Consider the following 18,840-nt stretch of genomic DNA (forward strand, 5'->3'; position numbering starts at 1 on the left):
TTTAGGTTAATTTGAGTGGCTTTTCATGAGTGTCATGCATCAAGAATTCTCTTCTATACTCCATGTTAAAAGCTCCAGAACTTTTTTGTCAACAGGGTTATAAAGAAATCTTTTCTCCTTCTCTTTAGACAAGCTAGAGCTGCTGGAATGATTGTTGCAGCCCAGTTATCATTCTGACATAACAAAAGGGATAATGATATCAGTATATAATGTGATTCCTCTGAGGAACTGCAGCAGTCCCTCTTATTCCCATTAGTTATAGCCCTGGTATTTTTATAATTGGTATAGGAAAAGATGCTAGGAAGCACATGATTTACACTGTTCTCAAAAGAAAATCCCTTTAGGGAATGGCGCCATTGTTCAACCTGGAGCTAAAGTCTCTTTCCATTTCCCAGAATGACTCATGACTGATTAGGAAAGCCAATCAACATCAGTATGTGAGAGTAAAACATGAGCTAACTGGATATGAAGACCTATGGAAAATGTACATGAATAAAATGTACTTCCCCTTTTGATATTACATCACTTTGTGAATTGCAGCTCATTGCTTTTGTCATCTTTATTGTCCAGGTTGGAAACAGTTACTGTGTCACTTTTCCATAATGAACAATTGTACCGGGGCATAGAAAAGCAAGTTAACAGTGCTGAATACAGAGCTGACCTTCAACATTATACCAAAAGAGAGTGTCAAAGAAAAGCATATGTGTAATAATAATAATAATGAAAAAGACATGACTAATAGCCATGTGAATAGCAGTTGACCTATGGGCTTCTCAAAGATTCATTAACAGCTTTAGAGTGTTCAACAGCTGATAATTTTTTTTTTCGGCCTGAGCAATTTTGGTAGAACTACAGGGCTCCACTAAGAAACTATGACTGCAAACAGAAGACTTTGTCAAAGCTGTGACAGACACATCAATTTCCTAAATATCTTTGGAGGATCTTACTGTAGTAAGTTTATGTATCATTGTGGGGCTGGGATTGTACATAATTCCATGTGGGAGGGTGACCCCAGCTCCTAGAGGTATTAAAAACAGTGTGTGGTGATTAAGGCAAATCAGCTAAGTTGCCTTAATCTCCCAGAGAGGCTCCACCTCCTGGAGAGGCTCACATATATATAGATTCTCCAATGACCAACAGACAAAGAAAGGACTTTTGGATAAATAGCCTCACTTGGGGCCCTCTTTCTGATCCAGATAATGGACAGAACCTTCTGTCCAACGGGGGCCCCAATCCTTCCTGTGAAAGGTTGAAAGGACTTTGGCCTTTCCAAGACCCCATAAGACCTCTGACCCTAGGTGTGGCTCTTTGGCTTCTGACTCAGTGCTTAACCTTGGCTTCTGCTCCTGTTCCCTCTCTGAACCAGGTTCTGACTTTCAGCTCTGACACTTGTCTCCTGACTTTGTACCTGCTCAGTGGCCTCAAACACTGTGTTGACGACCGGGCCAGACCACCCATGTCCCCATCGCTGGCACCAGTCTTTCACAGACCCTGACGTAGTGGTGGTGCACACCGTCTTGTGCAAAACACCAGTTCGAACAGCCTGGAGTGGTCCTTGACCCAGGTAACAGTGGCTTATATCCAATCAACTTTAAAAAAAGGCTAAAGAGAGGTCAGCAGTAATTCAGCTGGCAGAAGACAACCAACTATAGCTCAAAATGTATCACTTAGGGCTTGTCCACCTGGGAAAGTTATTCCAGAACAAGGTCGAGAGAGAATTGAAAGCACTATAACTATTCCAGAATAGGGTTCAGCCTGGTAGCCGTGTTAGTCTGTATCAGCAAAAACAACGAGGAGTCTTTGTGGCACCTTAGAGACTAACAAATTTATTTGGGCATAAACTTTCATGGGCTAAAACCCACTTCATCAGATGCCTGGAGTGAAAAATACAGTAAGCAGAATATATATTATAGCACATGAAAAGATGGGAGTTGCCTTACCAAGTGGGGGAATAGCTTCCCCTGTGGATATTCTTAACCCAGAATAGGAGTGCCTTTTTCTGGTTTAGTTGAATCCCCCTGTGGATATTCTTAACCCAGAATAGGAGTGCCTTTTTCTGGTTTAGTTGAATCCACTTACAAAATGGATTAAACTGAATTGAAAAAAATTACTCCTATTCAGGAACAAGTGTCCACATGGAGAGTTATTCTGGGGTAGCTATAGTGGAAGAGTTATTCCAGAAGAGCTCTTCCGAACAATTACCTCATGTAAACAAACCTTTTAACAATGTAATGGTATTTCATTGAGCTGGAGTGAGGGACTTGCAGGGCCAGCTCCAGGCCCCAGCACGCCAAGTGCATGCTTGGGGCGGCATGCCACGGGGGGCGCTCTGCCGGTCGCCGGGAGGGCGGCAGGTGGCTCCGGTGGACCTCCCGCAGGCGTGCCTGCAGATGCTCCACCAAAGCCGCGGGACCAGCGGACCCTCCGCAGGCACGTCTGCAGGAGGTCCACCAGAGCCGCGGGACCGGTGACCGCCAGAGCGCCCCCCGCGGCGCGCCGCCGTGCTTGGGGTGGCGAAATTGCTAGAGCCGCCCCTGGGGACTTGAAAGTATTCCTGAACCCAAGTCTCTACACTTAAATGTGAGTGAGCTCTATGGGCAAAGATGAAGGCTAACCTAATACCATAGTTTGTTTGTTTTTAGCAATGGATTTGTGCTGCTCTAATACTCATCAAAATTATCTCCTCTGTATATTATAGTTGTCAACCATGTAACCAGACTTTCATATACTGGGGAAAATATCCACTGATTAAAACCTGTCTCTGTGGGAGCCTGCACAGATAGGACATTTTTCTTTTAATCATGCACTGCATTGACAGCCTAACTCTTCCATTACAATTTGTAGACTGAATGTGACCTGAGTGCAGAAAGGATTTTTTCCTAGACTATGGTCCCAGGTGATTTGCAACATTCTACCTGTTATCCTATTCGAACAGGAGACCTTTGAGTTGGGATTGCACTGTGTGTGTATTTGCTGCATCTCAGACTTCTCAAACTTTGTTGTAGCTCTTTGGTTTTGGCTGAGAAAGAAGATGTATGTCCATGTGACCCCTTTTCAGAGCAGCTCAGTAAAAGGCATATGCAAGATTGTCTAGGAGCCTTGATTTATGAAATTTACAATCCATAAAAAGGGTCATATTCTTTAGCTGCCAGAAATAGCTTAAGCGGTTTTAATGGTTTAACTCCTTCCCAAACCTAATTCATATGAAATATCTCGGCCTGTCCTGGCTGCAGTTTTTCCATTGCCATGTGCCCCAGAAAGTCTAAATTTAAAAAAAAAAAAAAAAAAACCTTGTTCTATGCCAGTTCTAGAAGGTGTTTCACATACCTGATGTATGAGTGAACTTGCAAGGATGGGCTAATCTGGGATATGCAGTTTCACCAACAAAGCAGAAGATCTGTGTGTCACCGAGAACAGCTCAGTGGGGCTACCTAATGCATTGGCACACAGAATCGGTTTGGAGTCAGGGCAGGGATGGGCTACAGGTGCAGCCACTGGATCCACTGCTACATATATTTACTGACCATTGCCTTATATGGGAGTTGATCCTGAAAGGTGTTGAGCACTCTTGTCCTGATCCTGCACCTACATTCATGCTTGGCTTTAAGCAAATGAGTAGTCCTGTTGGGTGAAATCTCGGTCCTGTTGAAATTAAGGACAAAACTTCTATTGACTTCCATGAAGCCAGCTTTCACTCATTAAATTCAATTAGATTGATCACCTGTTTAAAGTTAAACACATGCTTCACAGCTTTCTGAGTTGGGGGCCAGAATACTTAGCCCTTTGCAGGTCTGGGCCCATGAAGCCAGTGTCGAGGAACCAAGGGAGATATTGTAGAGAACTCTGAGCTGCAGTAATGGCCACAGCATTGCTCTCCTGCTACACCATGGCCTAGAAGAGGAGATGGATTTCCCCTGTACCCCAAAAATCCCCTTTTCTTCCTCTTCCTTGCCTCACTCACAGAACAGATATTTGGGTTACATGGTGGGGAAAGAATTTGCTCCTCACAAAGCACGTGCACACGGGGAAAACCCCTCAGAGACTGGCTGACAGTGTAAATACCTATCAGAGACTACAAATGAACAGGCTGTATGTTAGTTCATATCAGTCAAAGATTAACCATTGCCCAAATGGTGGTATTTTGCAATTGTATATTTGCAGGTTCCTGTTGAATTTGTCTTTGTTTTTATTGGTTTTTTTTTCTCAGTGTGCTTAGAATCTGGGAGAGACACCTTTTCTAACTTGCCTTTACAAATCTAAAGAAACCAAATAAATATATAAAATAAACCACATATTGTAGAAAAGAAATTTGCTAGGTCTGGGTAAGCACAAACATGGAGGGCAGTGGCTGAGAATATGGCCATGAGGAAGTGTGTGCCAACATGTGTGTGTGTTCGGAATGGCTTGAGATTGAATGATTGATGCCTGTGTCATTTCTTTGACATGATTTGACCATGATTGGAAAAAGGAAGATTATTATGCACACAAAAGATTTTTTTGCAGAGACTGTCAGGTGGGAATTATTTTCACTTTGCAGATTTATCATGTCTAAGGCTACGGTTATGTCACGGAAGTCACGTGAATCCTTCACTTCCATTGACATTCATGTCATTTTCTGCCCTGGGGCTGGAGCTCCCAACCAGCCCTGCCCTTGCAGCTCCCAGCCCCCAACCAGGTAGGGGGACCCTGCAGCTGCCCAACTGCAGCAGGCAGCTGGCGGACCCTGCAGCTGCCCAGATGTGGCGGGGAGGCTGGTGGAACTGCAGCTGCCCAGCCATAGTGGGTGGGTGGGGGGACCCCGCACAGCTGCCCAGCCACGGCAGGCGGGTGGCCATTGGACCCCTGCAGCTGCCCAGCTGCAGTGGGCGGCCATCAGACCCCAAAAGCTACCCAGATGCACCTGCGGCCTGTGGCTGGGGGACCCTCCAGCTGCCAGCTGCCCTGGGTGAAGGGACCCCATAGCAGCCCAGCCCCAGAGGCAGAGGGACCCCAGAGCTCCGACACATCACATCAGTAGGGGACCAGGGAGTCTTAGCAGCAGTGGGTGCTGAACCCATCTACCCATTTTGTCAGGGATATTTTTAGTGAAAGTCAGGGACAAGTCTCAGGCTGGCATGAATTTTTGTTTATTTTCCTGTGACCTATCCATGATTTTTACTAAAAATATCCATGACAAAAACTTAGCCTTAGTCATGTGTCAATACCAATTTTAACTAAGGGTACAACAAAAAGAAGTCTGGATTCCATTGCTACACAGGCCTGTAGAACAAATTTGTTTCCTCTAACATCTGAGGAGAGTGCAAAAGACCATAGCTGGAGCAAACCCTGACTTGAAAAGGAAGGCAGTTACGGAGAATGGTATTGCTCCTGAATACTGCTCAAGCAATCTGACATGAGTCTGAACCAAAGAGAGCCTAATAAGTCAACTTGATCCAGCAGCTAGAACTCTGCCCAAGTTTACACAACATAAGAGTTTTAGAGAAATTATTCAAACTGATGTGGAACACCTTAGGGGAGAACTAGCTGTTGATGTTATTTGTATTTGTACTTCTCATCAATTCCCAGATGCCGCTATGTAAATTCAGTGATAATCATTGTGAATGACAGCAGAAAGACTGATCATTAATCATCCATTTAAAGGAACATTACCATTTTCCATTTTTATCTGTGTTTATTGTCATTTGTTTTTATCATTCTGTGGATTAGCTCTCATATACATTCTCATATACTGTAACATGTACATCCCAAACACACAGATGATATCAGATATTTTTACAAATAGAGATAAATATACAAAAAAAAAAGACATATCCTGAAGACCTTACCCTTGAGTATTTACTCAAGCAAAACACATTCATTGCTGAATTTTTGCCAGACTGAGGACTTCTGAATATGGGGCCTCATCCAAAGCCCAGTGAAGTCAAGGTAAAGACTCCTATTGACTTCAGTAGCCTATGGATCAAGTAAGTCTCCCACAGATTTTAATTTACACAGAGAAGTTGATGATGAATGCAAATGTAGCGGAAAGTTTGCCTGATCAGTGTTACATGAATTCAATTTGGAACATATGTGTGACAAGGTATGTAGGAGAAAGATGGTCCAGTGGTTAGGGTATTAGTCTGGACCTTGGGATTATGTGTACATGAGCAGGGGAATCACACCCCTAGCTCGTAGTATAAATATAGCCTTAGTCTTTCTCTGCCTCAGTTCGCCATCTGTAAAATGGGCTAATAGTACTTCCCCACCCTTTTTAGGACTATTGTGAGGTTAAATGTATTTAAAGACTGTGAAGCACTCAGACACGACGGTAATGGGGCCATAGAAGCATCATTGATACATGTTATTTATTTGTATCTCTACTTCAAAATTAACAGGACTAACGATGAGGTATTGCCATTGTCACAGTTCTGCTTTTGTATAATACTTTCTCAGTAGCAGTTTAAATGGATAACTAGTGGTATGAAATATCTAGGGTTTCTTCTTAATAGAGCTTAAACATCATGAAGGATATTAGATTGCACCCTTGTACAATTGCTGTTCAATGACAAAATAAATTGGAACAAGATGCAATTTACTGTGTGGGACTGAATACAATCATTAGAATGATTACTATCCTTAGGTTTAATTATGTTTTCAGTATGCCATCGTTACAGATGCCTAATGGGCTCGATAAACAAATGCATGCTCTAATTAAAAAAATTTGTATAGGAAAATCTAAAAAAAAAATAAAAAACTAGATGAAAATTGGAACTTGTACAGCTGAAAAAAAATCTACAGGGAGTTTAAATTGCCCTAATTTGAATCTATATTATCTGACAAATGGCCTTGTATACTGTGCAAAGGCCTATACTCTTAAGTTGTCCAAGGTAACAAAAGTCCAGTGCAGCGTGTTATGTAAGATTGTTTATAAAAGTCAGCAGAAGTTGGAGACAATCCCGTTTTGCCAGTCTATTTAAGTTAAAAGAATTGAGATAAGGTATCAATAAGACTCCTAGTAAAGTATGATATGAGATGAAAGATTAAAGAAATCGTGGGAAATGTTTATAGATTACATCATCAAAATGTGTTTTTACCAATTAGTGCTAATGGGATGAGGCTGCCATCTCTTCTTGGACATTGTTTATCTGAGGATCACGAAGGGTATGTCTGCACTGTAATTAAACACCTGTGAGGGGGAAGGGTCCCAGAGCCCAGACTCCAGCCTGAACCCAAACATCTACCGAACAATTTTTAGCCCCACATCCTGAGCCCTGCATGCCCAACTCAGGCAATCTGGGCCAGTTGCGGCTGTGCTGAAGATATTTTATTCCAGTGTAGAGGTACCCTGAGTGGGAGTGAGTGGGACATCTGGACTGGAAGGAGCCAGGTTTACCATCATGGCTGCTACCCTTACCATCTCCTGGGGCCAGGATTCACCACGACACCATTGAGCCTTTAATCGTCCTGATTCTGAAAGATATTCTGACCAGACTGCACCAGAGAGAGGGAAACTGATGACACCAGCACATCCACTGGCTTTGGTTAAACCCTGAAGGACATCTGGAATGTGAAACTTGGGTTCCTGCTGTTCCCGCTCCCTTGTGTTCATTTCCTTCCCTTGCTTATTTCTTCATTCCTATCTTTCTCCTTTGCCTCCTGTGTAATAAGAGTCTGGCTTAGCTGGCCAAGATTGCATCTTTTCCAACTCCACTGTGAGCTTGTGACCAGTTAGTCAGCAAAAAGAAACACCCTGAAGAGCCCGATGCTGGTACCAGTTTACCACAGCCGCTCTGAGGCTGATCAGGCCATGTGCTCTGCCTGCGTTTCTCCAGCAGTGAGATTGCAAGTAAGTGTCAGCACCAGAAACGGAAGCTGCATTTTTCATCTTTATTGTTCTTTACTGTCCTCTTTGTGTGTATTTGTCTTCAGGGGAACAGGTTTGGATCTCAACAATGAACAGGTCTACACTGCAGGCTCGCTGCAAGTTGTATCACATGCCCAACCCCATCTAATGTCCACACTCAAAGCCCATAAACACGTGAATAAGGGTGTGTTGGACCCAAGCTAGTATGCTTGGCTGAGGGAATGGGGCAGAGTGCATGTTGAGCTGTGACCCCCACACATGTCCACAATGCAGTGTGAAGACAGCAAAATTGTGTGTGCCTGAGCTCATATTTGTTAGTCCTCCAATGCCATTCCCACAGTTCCCCATGCCAATCTCTCCCAACCTTTTTATCTACTCACTTACTACCAGAAGCTTCCTGCCAGTTTATAAATCTTTGCTCAGCATTTAATCTTTTATTTCCATATGGCCAGTTCCAGTTTTTGCACAGCTCAGTCCAGCTCTGCCAACAGCCTAGAAAATGCCCATCAGCCAAAGCCCATCACCCAGCTGGCTAGATGACGAGCACGCCAAGAGTACACCAATCCCCTAACATATCAGTAGCGTGCCAGGTGTAGCACGACTTGTACGCAAGCACTGCAGTTCCTTCAGCAGCTAGGCCTTGTAGGCACCAGCCCTGGTGGGTCCCAATAACGGCATAGACACATGGTTAAGAGAGAGGCTATTTTACTAGGGCTGAAAGGAAAGGAGAAAGGTTGCACATACCCTAGATACAGAGTCTTAAACAGTTACAGTTCAAAGTGAGCAATAGCTGTAAATGTTTGGAACCCTGGGACCTAGTGCCTGGAGTGCCCTTTCCAGTCCAGTTTCTATTCAAGCAAATAGGAGCTTGCAGTTTTCCAGGGCAGGTTCAGTTAGTGTCTTTCATTGGGGTCCCTCTGCACTGGCTCCATGCCCAACTGCTGCTGCTCCCCCACAAGTCTCACATAGACTTGCACTCAGTTGTAATGACCAGCAATCACTGCCTGTTCCACATGCCGCTCCCCATGCAGCTCCTGGGGGTTCCTCTCTGCATTCAACTTCTCTGCAGTTCCTGCCATGCCATGCAGCTGCTGCTTTCCAACAGAGCTCAGCCACTTCCTGGTTCAGGACCTTTCCTCTTACTTGGTCTGGGGAAAAGAAGTGCGGAGGGAAAGAGGCTGATGGGAGTTGTAGCCCCCAGTTTAGCAGCTCCATACCATTTCCATAGGAGCACCAGAAATTGGTTTGTTAATAACTTGGTTTGGTTGTACAGTACGTTGGTGAATGGGAGCTTGCGAAAGGAGGAAGAGTCAGGAAGCTATGACTGAAGCTTTTAATAAAATATCAAAATCTCATAGTCACATAAAATCTATACCAAACTGATAATCAGGCTGTATTGCTGATATGTACAACAGTACAAAACCTTACTGCATTACAATCCCTCATCACAGGCTGCCATCATAGCATCACATCTCATCCGCACCAACCTGCATGGCCAGGAAGTGGGCACACAAGACGTCCCTTATTTCCCTTGGTTTCCTAGTCCCAGAGCCAGTGATAAATGCACTTTCTGATTATCTGTATCAGGCCTGCAAATTGTTGGTGTCTTGAGAGCACTCCATGCAGAAATATTCTTTGTAGCCTCTCAGATGTTGTGTAGATCACAGCATGCCAGAATAACATGGTGGCACATTGGCATCCAAACAATTATGTCAGCATCTTGCCCCCTTCAGCATGCCAAATGTGCACTCTCCCACCATTCTGCAACTGCTAAGCATGCAATTAAACCTTTTTCTGCCGGGTCGTCTGAGATCGGGGTATGGTTTCATTAGCCATGGCTGGAGAGGGGATGTAGTAGTCCCCAAAATAGCAATGGCACTCATACCCTGATGATAACCATGTCATTTTGAGGGAATAAGATCCCTGCTTCTCCAGACAGGAAAACACCAGATCTCTTCAGCACCCTGGCATCAAGCTCCTTTCCCATACGCCTCACTGGTGTTCATGAACCTGATTCTGTGATCAGCCAAGAATTAGAGAACAATGGATTAGTACCTTTGTGGTTGACATATTCACTTGCTCTTTTTCCTACCATCTGCCATACATGGCCCCAGAGCAGTCTGGGAACTCCATTCTCTGGAAGCCAGATACAATTGCATGCACATTTTTATGCCCACCACCAATGTTAATCATCTCACAAATCTCCACCACCACATCACTGACAGTTGACTTGCCAACACCAAACTGGGTCATAGAAATATAGAATCATACAAATGTGGCGCTGGAAGGAATCTTGAGAATTCATTTAGTCTATCCCCCATGCTGTGGCAGCATCACATTTACCTAGACCATTCCTCACAAGGTGTTTGTCCAACCTTTTCTTTAAAAACCTCCAATGACTGGGATTCCCCAACCTTCCTTGGTAACCTATTCCAGTACTTAAGTATCCTTACAGTTAGAAAGTTTTTCATAATATCTAACCTAAATCTCCTTTGCTGCATATTAAGCAAATTATTTCTTTCCTATCTTCAGCGGACATGGAGAACAGTTGATCACCATGCTCTTTATAACAGCCCTTATGATATTTGACAACTGTGATCAACCCCACCTCCATCTTCTTTTTTCACGTCTAAACATACCCAGTTATTTTCAACCTTTCCTCATAGGTCAGATTTTCTGAAACTTTTATAATTTTTGTTGCTGTCTTCTGAGATCTCTCCATTTTTTCCATCTGTTTCCTAAAGTGTGGTACCCAGAATTGGACAAAATACTCCAGATGAGGCCTCACCAGTGCCAAGTAGAGCAGGACAGTTACCTCCATGCCCTTCATATGAAAATCCTGTTAATACACCCAAGAATATTAGTCTTGTTTGCAACTGCATCATATTGTTTGCCCATATTCAGTTTGTGATCCAGTATAACCCCCAGATCTTTGGCTGCAATACTACTTCCTAGCCAGTTATTCCCCATTTTGTATTTGTGCATTTGAGTTTTTGTTCCTAGGTGTAGTACTTTGCACTTGTTTTTATTAACTTTCATCTTGTTGTTTTCAGATCAATTCTCCAGTTTATCAAGGTTGTTTTGAATTCTAATCCTGTCCTCCAAAGTGCTTGCAGCCCTTCCCAGTTTTCTGTCATCTGCAGATTTTATAAGCATACTCTCCACTCCATTGTCCAAGTCATTAATGAAAATGTTAAACAGTACCAGATCAGGACACAACCTATCAGACTGTTGTAGATATAGCCTCCCAGTTTGACTGTGAACCATTGATAACTACTCTTTGAGTATGTTTTTTCAACCAATTGTGCACCTACCTTATAGTAATTTCATCTAGACCACATTTCCCTCGTTTGCTTATGAGAATGTCATGAGGGACTAAGTCAGAAACCTTACTAAAATCAAGATATAGTACATCTACTGCTTCCTCCTATCCAGAAGGCCAGGAACACTATCAAAGAAGGAAAGTAGGTTAGTTTGACATTATTTGTTCTTGACAAATCCATACTGGCTATTCCTGATAACCCCATTATCCTCTAGGTGGTTGCTATCTTTCCAGGCATAAAAGTTAGGCTGAATGGTCTATAATTCCCTGGATCCTCTTTGTTATCCTTTTAAAAGATGTATTTGCCCTTCTCCAGTCCTCTGTGACCTCACCCATCCTCCATGAGTTCTTGAAGATTGTTACTAATGGTTCTGAGATTGCTTCAGCTGTTCCTTAGGCCTGGTCTAAATAAAAAGTTAAGTTGACCCTGCTACATCACTCAGGGATGTGAGAAATCATATGCCTGAGCGACGTAGTTAAGCCAACCTAACCCCTGCTATAGACAGTACTAGGTCGATGGGACAGTTCTTCTATTGAGCTAGCTACCACCTCTTCTTTTGACCTAGCTAACAAATTGTTATACGGATTAACTATGCTGACAGGAGAATCCCTCCTATCGGTGTAGGCAGCATTTACACTGAAGTGCCCCAGCGGCACAAGTCCAGCACTGTAGCTATGCCCCAGAGCATTTCAAGTATAGATAAGCCCTTGCGTATTCTATGGTGAATTTTGTCAGGCCTTGCCAACTTGACTATATCTAACTTATGTAAATATTCTTTAACCTGTTCTCTCACTATTCTGGCTTGTGTTTCTTCCCCTTTGTTGATAATATTAATTGTGTCAGGCATCGGTCCCAATTAACCTTTTAATTTAAGACTAAAGCAAAATGGGCATCAAACACCTCAGCCTTCTTGTTTTTGTTCATATTAGCTCCTCTTCCCCATTAAGTAGTTGACCTACAATTTCCTATGTCTTTCTCTTATGAACATAAGAATGGCCGTATTGGGTCAGACCAATGATCCATTTAGCCAAGTATTCTGTCTTCCAACAGTGTCCAGTGCTAGATGCTTCAGAGGGAATGAACAGAACAGGACAATTTCTCAAGTGATCCATCCCCTGTTGTCCAGTCCCAGCTTCTGGCAGTCAAAGGTCCTGGAGCATGTGCTAATAGCTATTGATCATCCTATCCTCCATGAACTTATCTAATTCTTTTTTGAACACAGCTGTAATTTTGACCTTCACAACATCACCTAACAACAAGTTCCACAGGTTGACTATGTGGTGTGTGAAGTACTTCCTTATGTTTGTTTTAAACCTGTTGCTTATTAATTTCATTGGGTGACCCTTAGTTGGTGTATTATCTGAAGGGGTAAATAACACTTCCCTATTCACTTTCTCCACAACATTCATGATTTTATAGCCCTCTATCATATTGCCCCTTAGTCATCTCATTTCTAAACTGAACAGTCCCAGTATTTTTAATCTCTCTTCGTATGGAAGCTCTTCCATAACCCTAATCATTCTTGTTGCCCTTCTCTGTACCTTTCCCAATTCTAATGTATCTTTTTTGAGATGGGACTATAGTTCTACATGCAGTATTCAAGGTGTGGGTGTACCATGAATTTATATATTGGCATTATAATATTTTCTGTTTTATCTATCCCTTTCCTAATGGCTTCTAACATTCTGTTAGCTTATCTGACTGCCACTGCACATTGAGCAGATGTTTTCAAAAAACTATTCCTGATGACTCCAACTTCTCTTTCTTGAGTGGTAACAGCTAATTTGTTTAGATAGTTGGGATTGTTTTCCAATGTGCATTACTTTTGCATTTATCAACATTATCTGCACATGAATTTTATCTGCCAATTTGTAGCCTAGTCATCCCTAGTCATCAGCTTTGACTTAACTATCTTAAGTAATTCTGTATCATCTGTAAACTTTGCCACCTCATTGTTCACCACCTTTTCCAGATCATTTATGAATATGTTGAACAGCACTGGCCTAAGTATAGATCCTTGGGGAACCCTACTATTTACCTTTCTCCACTGTGCAAACTTACCATTTATTCCTACCCTTTGTTTCCTACCTTCTAACCAGTTACTGATCCATGAGAGGACCTTCCCTCTTATTCCATGGCTGTTTACTTTGTTTAATGGCCTTTGGTGTGGGGCCTTGTCAAAGGCTTTCTGAAAGTCTTGTTCCAAATGTATTTAAGAATGTATAAGAAGCTCTTCTTAATGCCATGTCTCTTGCTAGGTGTAACTCGTTTTGTTCCTTAGCCTTTCCGATTTTGTCCCTACATGCTTGTGCTGTTCTTTTGTACTCCTCCTTAGCAATTTGTCCATGTTTCCACTTTTTGTAGAATTCCTTTTTGATTCTCAGGTGATTATAGAGCTCCTGATGGAGCCATATTGGCTTCTTTAGTATTCTTCCTATCTGCCCTTCCCAGGAGTATATTTTGCTGTTGTGTCTTTAATATTGACTGTTTGAGAAACTTCCAGCTCTCCTGAACTCCTTTTTCTGTTAGTTTTTTTTTCCCATGGGACCTTACCTGCCACTTCTCTGAGTCTGTTAAAAATCTGCTTTTCTGGACTCAATTGTCTTTATTCTGCTGATCTCTTTGAGCAGCTCTCTACCCAGAGGACTCCCACAAAAGTTACACAAGGAGCACAGAAGGCATTAGTGGACATTTCAGCTTCTGTTTGATACACAGGTGGATGGGAGCTGTTTATTCTGTTGTAATATCTGGTTGAATAATCATACATTTGCATTTATTTATGAGCCTTTCAAAATTCCTTTCTGTTTTTCTGACTGGTGGAGTTGTTTAACTGATGTTGGGGAACGGGTTCTTAAGGACTCAAGATTTACCTTCCTCAAGAAAAATATACAAGTACAAATAATACAGGCTCCAATGTTTTTTTTTTATATTATATTGTTGAGTCTCAGATTCTTTATAACCTCACCACCAGGTTCAGGTTAATTATTATGTTTTGGCCCTTGCTGTTGCTTTGTGTTGCTGTTTCATCAGTGCATAGGTGCCACAAAAAAAAAAAAAGTTATCTTCTCTTCTTCTTGATTGTTTGATCCATTTTTTTTTGAAGAAGACCTCACTCATCACAATGTAAAAAAAATTAACTCAAACTCAAGTAAATGGTGTGAGTGGTGAATCAGGCCCTGGCTGTTCATTAGTAAAGATGTAGAATATGTATAGAGAGTGAGGAATAATAGAGAAGGTTGCACAGATACTCTGGCTCCTAGGACTTTCATTAATTCCTCACCAGTAATGTTTGTTAAATGAGGGATTGTAATAATAACAAGTGGCACGTTTCTCATCCCTTTGTAAGCTTGTTATTGAGTAGGAAAGCTGACCTTTTGTGGGAAAGAGCATGATCACAGATTGCTGCCCTGCCCTGCTACTGAATACTGGGCAGTACTGTGAACTTCGGACGCAGAAAGGATGGAACCACAAGAGTGTACCACTCGAGTATAACTTCTCCAATTAACAGCCATTGTGTGAGAATGATGAGATCTAGACAGGAGTGCCACCAGCTTTTTTGCCACCCTAGGTGGCAGAAGGTCCCACCCCTGAAATGCTGCCCCCAACAGAGGCGGCGGAAGGTTTGGCCGCCGCGATCGCCACCACCCAAATGTTAGCACCCCAGGCGACTGCCTAGGTCGCCTAATGGGTTGCACCAGCTCTGGATCTATAAAGAGCCAATCATTTTAATGCTGTGTTTATTTGCTTTTGCATTTGATATACTTTGGCTGTGAGTTACATGAGTTACCTCAAGAGCAAGAGTTCTCAACCTTTTGGGGTTGTAGGCTTCCCTGGAGATAGCTCTGCACCCGGGGTCCTCATGTCTGTGTCCATTGGTGCCTCTGTGCTTCCTCTGAACTCCTGTGGGAACCCTGTGGATAGAGAGCTGTTCATAGAGAACAAGAAATGAAGACGTATATACTGCATAAAAGGAGACACCAGCCATTCTCTGCTCCTTGGCTTCACCCCACAAAAAGGGCATTTTTGTAGTGGAAGCAGAAATTTCACCATTGTTACCTCTCTTTTCTTCCATTTCTTCTGGTCTATCCAGTAGCTACACCCACTTCCATCCTCCAGTTTCATGGGGACATTCAGAGACAAGAGTAGGGAAAAGGCCTGTTTAAGAGTCTCCCCTTGCTTTTTTCCACCACCCCTATGCTTCAGGCTAAGTGGTACTGGCACATGCATTCAAAACAACTGCACCCCCTGGTGAGGCCTCATACCCCTGTATAGGGATCTGCCTCACAGATTAGAACCACTGATTAACAGAGGAAGAATTTCTGTAGACTGTAGATTGGTGATTTTCCTCCAATGAGCTACTGAAGCAGCTAAGCAAATACAAGAAGCAAAAAAGCACCCGCAAGCCCCAGAAAATGAGTGAGGAGGTTGGGCTGGTGGATACATGCTGGGCCTTTACATCAGGCTGTACTGCAGTTGGGGTTTTCAAAGAATACATTGTGAGCTTTGATTCTGATTTTAGTCTAATAAGATTAAAAATCCAAACAAAGCAAGTGGATGGAGAATTCCACTTCAATTTGCTCTGCAGCTTTGAAGCAGCAGTTGCAGTGTCTCCATTCCTATGAGCAAACATTTATTTTTTTTTAAAAAAAAGAGAATAAAAGTAGTGCTTTAAATGGAACATCATCTGCGTTGTTAGCATATACAAAGAATCTCCCTTGCAAATTTGTGCATATTGCCATGCCAAATTAAATCTTTTTAGTGGGAATTCCTTTGATATGAGGAAGCAGAGACTCTTGAGAATGAAAGTACATCTGCACAGGCTGCCTTTCTCCCTCCCTTTCATCTCCTATTTTTCAGCTTCCCATTTGTAGCTGAAATCAGCATTTCAATCTATTGCTGAGATGATGATTTTCTGATAAAAGGGGTCTTCCTATAGCAATTGCATAGTGGAGGGGGAGGGGGGATACTTTTAAAACACAGCCAGAATGTTTACACCTTCAGAAATAATGGACCTTGCCAATTGTTGCAATCATAGCTCTGTTAAATCAAACTCCAAAAATCTCACCTGTCCTGTATCTGGCCACTATTTTCCTTTGCTCTTAATAAAATGAAAGTCTATAAAAAGCAAATGCAGAATTTCTTTTTTGAATCCTCAGTAAAATTCTCTTTGCAGTAGTTTTACTTTGTGGTGGTATTTCTTACTAGGGGAAAAATTATATCAACATATGTGAATATAACTAGACATATATCAATTTTGTCCTTATATAACAAATGTATGTGAATATAGCTATACAATAAAAAAAGTTTTGCATTACAGAATACATGTATTTCTAACCTGTAAGTTGCCAAGTCCCTGAATAATTGTAGCACAATACTCCGGAGTCAAAGTCATAGGTGCTCCAAAGAGCCATAGCCTAAAGTTTAAAAAGAAAACCCGACTTGTAATTGCATTCTGTCAAATAGGTTACATAAATATGGTAGTTGGGCTGTTTTACATCCAAATGCACTTGATTATTCAATATACAATGGGCTGAGTAATCCTATAAATATTTATGAGTGAACTACAAAGCCTAGCATAGGCTTTTCTCTGTGTTCCAGCACACGGAGGTTTTACGATGTGCACCATGTTAGTACAATATAAAACGTAATGCTTTGGTTACTACTTAATAAATTTAACTGCATAGCTCTGCACCATATACGCATATTCTCTAGACAGTTTGTCATAGACAATTTTCTTTAGGGCAAATCATGAGAAACCAACCTGTGATCACCTAATTCCCAAAGCAGCTATTGGCAGCATATGTCTGGGGAGGGAGAGATATAAAACAAGCTGCTCTGCACTTTGACCTGAGGCAGGATGATTTGGAATTCACAGATTGGTAGATTTTAAGTGACTGGCTCAGAATGCGCAGCAATCCTCAATGGAAGAGAAAGGAGCTGAAGAACAAAAACAGACCAGAGAATTACATAAAAGATCATCACTGTGACTTGTACAGGTGCAGTGGCTTTAAGGATGCTGCTGCCACCTACTCAGTGAGTGTTAAATTCTGTAGTAACTGGTATTTTCACCCTAATTAGTAACACCTTTGCCCCATGACCTAATTCAGACATAAATCTAAACCCTATATATGTTTAATGTGTATCTTCCTGGCATCGATTGCCTAAACCTTTGACCACTAATTGCCATTCTCACCCTATCTGCCACTGCTCTGATTCATCAGACTATAAGAGCAGACATGCAATGCATGAAAAAATAGCATTCTGCTTTCTTTGTAAAGCAGCTATCTTCCAAAAGCTGTACTGCCTTTCGATGGCTTACTGTTGTCTATTGTCCCCTTTCATATCCTTCCTCCTGCCCTCCACAAACCAGGGCTCTCTTTAGTTGTCAAGTTATCTCTTTAATCTAGGTTCCAATATTGTGAGATACTGAGCCCCTTCATGGGAATGAGAGGCTACTTGCTCTTAACTCCAACTGATTTCAGCAGCTGAGGGCACTCAGCATCCCAGGAGATACCCAGAATTTGGTAGGATCAGACTCTTAGACTGTGAGCTCCTTTTCATTTTGCAGTATTGTAGGCAACACAGGTAGTTGTAGTTAAGGTTGCCTGACACTTCCCATTATAAGACCCTGATTTTAGTTGCTTGTGACTTTGCCAGATTTAAACTGTCTGAAATTTTCCATGCTGGATGTCTGCCTCAGGCTGATTTTTTTTTTTTAATTTCAGCTTAACTGGTTCAGACTTTTCTAATAATGGAGTTAGGGAAAATATATTCTTTGCCCCTGTTAAAAAAAAATCTTAAATTCATATCATTGAGAAGTTCTAGCACCTTCATGCTTTAGATCAAGGGCTTGAAATTTGTCAAGGGCATTGCTGTAGTGTCAAGGATGTGCCTTCTGCCAGCCCTGTGAAAATCTGCCTAAATCTGGCAAGTTATAAGTCTCCAAAAAAAAAAAATCTAAGTTTGCACCTATCCAGTAGAGACTTGTTAGTGTTTGGCAGCTAACTTCTCTGTAGATTCTGTCTACACTGAGCATGTTTTATCCCCTCACAGTTCCCTTGTGTGACCAGACTGTGCATGCACCATCCCCACATACAGATTGACCATGTTTCCCCCAGAGCCGCAGGGACTGAGGAGAACTTTCCCTACAGTTACTCCTCTCTGCTCCTCTTGGCTCTCTCTTCTACAATTTCAGTGCTCACCTAATGGTGCCTAGGCATCTTGTAGGGAAAGGAGTAAACAGCTTGACTAGGAATAAAGAATGTCTGAGGACAGGATAGAGATGCAGGGGAGACAGGGGCAGGTGCTCAGGAGAGGGAGAATAGCATCTTGGGAGGCTAGGGTGATAGATGGAGGCAGGAGCTGGGAAGAGGTGTAGAAGGGAAAGAACCAGGGATGGGAGAAGAATAGGATCTAAGGAGGGGACTGGACAGGAGACAGGGTGTGGAAGTATGAGATAGAGGAGCAGTGTGTGGTATGGACAAGAAGTGGGGGAGATAGCAGCAGAGGGGAGGGACAGGCTCAGAGTCAGGAGCTATGGATGGGAACAGAAGGGAACAGGGAGAGGCCTGGGGACAGGGGCAGAAATGTTTATAACTTCTAGAATATTTATAACCACTATTTCCCTACTGAGCATGGAATAAAATCCTGAATGAGTCAGAAGGCCTGTGTGGA

The 18,840-nt window shown here is 42.4% G+C and overlaps 1 protein-coding gene and 1 long non-coding RNA gene across 5 annotated transcripts in view; one reads left to right on the plus strand and one right to left on the minus strand.

Moving 5' to 3' along the window:
- The window catches only part of NKAIN3 (sodium/potassium transporting ATPase interacting 3), a 508,687-nt gene that overhangs the window by 382,589 nt on the left and 107,258 nt on the right, over positions 1-18,840 (plus strand). The window lies entirely within an intron of this gene.
- Positions 9,272-17,121, minus strand: LOC120396598. 2 transcript variants are annotated; one of them, XR_005593243.1, is made up of 4 exons: positions 16,928-17,121; positions 16,502-16,580; positions 14,954-15,077; positions 9,272-9,859 (listed from the first exon to the last, which is right to left on the minus strand). It is a non-coding gene; the product is annotated as an uncharacterized LOC120396598 (long non-coding RNA). The 2 variants fall into 2 exon arrangements; XR_005593244.1 differs by having other exon boundaries at positions 14,954-15,091.

Source organism: Mauremys reevesii, linkage group 2, assembly GCF_016161935.1.
Source record: "Mauremys reevesii isolate NIE-2019 linkage group 2, ASM1616193v1, whole genome shotgun sequence".
In the NCBI taxonomy this organism is placed as follows: Eukaryota; Metazoa; Chordata; order Testudines; family Geoemydidae; genus Mauremys; species Mauremys reevesii.